Raw genomic sequence first — 2,195 nt, forward strand, 5'->3', positions numbered from 1 at the left:
CAGTTTTCTGGTGATAAATATAAATAATATTCTCTATTTTCATTGTGTGAGGTTAAGAGAAAATGCATGCAAAGTGCCTTAGACATGGTTAGAACTCAACAAACAGTATTTTAAAATCTAAGAATTTATAGAAAATTTTAAAATTACAACATAAATGAATGATAATATATTGGAATGATTTGCACTTGGATGTACAATTCAGAATGCTTTGTTGCATATATGCTTGTGTAAGGAAAAGTAATAATTTCCCAAAATATGACTTATGTTCAGTGTAAAATCTTATACCTGTATCTCTGGATGATGATTACAATAACAACAACGATGATGCCTTTGATGATTGTAATATTTAAGTTAAAAGGCTGATCTGGAACTCACATTCTTGGACTTTATTTTTATTATTGCTTTCTTCATGTCTTTATTCCTAAATGAGTAAATGATTGGATTTAAAAGGGGAGTAAAAATTGTATAAAACACAGAGAAGATCTTATCTATGAAAACATGGCTGAATGGCCATATATAGATAAAGAGGCAAGGTCCAAAGAATAGTACCACCACGGTGATGTGGGTTGAAAAAGTGGACATGGCCTTGGAATATCCACTGGAGGAGTGATGATGGACAGTTATCAGGATGATGCTATAGGAAATGAACAGAAATGTTAAACAGAACAAAGAAAGTAGCCACTAAATGTGAAGACATAGGTGTCAGTGCAGGTTTGATCACCTGAGGCAGGTCACAAAAAAAACTATCCACAACACTGGGGCCACAGAATGGTAAAGTCACTATAAAAACCATTTGGCTAACAGAGTGCACAAACCCAGTAGTCCAGGAGAAAATACAGTGCAAATACGGTGGCTTATAATATTTTGTAATGAAGGGGTTTGCATATGGCAATTAATCTATCAATTGCCATGGCTACAAGCAACATCATCTCACTTCCACCTAAATGGTGAAGGAAAAAATCTGGGCCATGCATCCTTCATAAGAAATAGCCTTATTTTTACTAATAAAGTCACCAATCATTTTAGGAGTAGCAAAGGAAGCCAGAGACATACCAATAAAGGACAGGTTGACCAGTAGGAAGTACATTGGAGACTGTAATTGAGGGTCCAGTTTCACTACCAAGATAATAATGAGGTTACTTAATAAAATGGCTATGTAAATAATGGTAAAAAAGAAAAAAAAAGAAAATCTGTAACTCATGAAACTCTGTGAGTCCCAGCAAAATAAATTCAGCCACTACAGAGTGATTTTATTTTTCCATTTGTTTGGCTGTTGGCATATGTTACCTAAAACAAAATCAAAATAGAAAGTCTGTTAGTTAAACTTGAAAGATAAGTGCATAGTCACTTACTTTTTTTCCCTAAAATTCACTGAAATGCTTAAAAAGGATAATAAAGAATCAACACTAAATCCAGCTTTTTGAAAGAGATAGACACAATTTCTTAACAAAAATTATAAGGAATATCTACCATAAACCAAGATGTTTGAAGAAAATTGAAACTGTCAATATGTAACTCATATTTGGGCTAATTATAAGAAAAGTGATTATCTCAGCTGGTGAGAGAATATTCAAGCTCCTTGCCACGTTTTTAGAGTTTGAGAAATAGGTTTATTCATCCTCCATAGACAAAAATTAAGGTCTACCATCTTGAACTCTAATAATAGTAAGGGTCATGTAAGTGAAAGAAAGGCCAAGTGGTTTTCTAATTATAAGCAGGACCGAGAGAAATGAAACTGAGTAACTGGAATATAGAGCATCAACAATCTAGAAGTCATTCTGTATTTGCGGCTGAAAGTTAGATGAACAGAGATAATAAACATGATGAGTCTTTGAGACAAATGAATCTATGTTGGCAAACTGAGATAGCTTCTCGTCTTATTTTTTTCTGAGACGGAAGAAGTGTCCAAATATTTGAGTCTTCTCCCACAGGCCCTGATTTCCTTTGGGCCTATGAATTTAGTAGATTGTGAAGTACAGGGCAGAGATAGCCTAAATGGATGCTTGCTGCTGGCTTATAGATCCCTGATAAACAAAAGGAAATCTGTTTATCAGGGAACACATCCATATTGCTCTGGATGTGTAAAGCAGACCTTTGTAGAATGACATCCACTTCCACCATGAATAATGCTAGCCAGAATTTTTGAAACAAAATAACAAGGAATATATACCAGGTTCGAAGAAGAACACAACATA

The 2,195-nt window shown here is 34.3% G+C and overlaps 1 pseudogene; it reads right to left on the minus strand.

The window, feature by feature from the left end:
• Positions 1-223: 223 nt before the first annotated feature.
• On the minus strand, positions 224-1,262 carry LOC129562389 (olfactory receptor 4K3-like; annotated as a pseudogene).
• Positions 1,263-2,195: the final 933 nt, after the last annotated feature.

Source organism: Moschus berezovskii, chromosome 9 (genome assembly GCF_049115385.1).
Source record: "Moschus berezovskii isolate FMDL1 chromosome 9, NW_MosBer_1.0, whole genome shotgun sequence".
NCBI lineage: Eukaryota > Metazoa > Chordata > Mammalia > Artiodactyla > Moschidae > Moschus > Moschus berezovskii.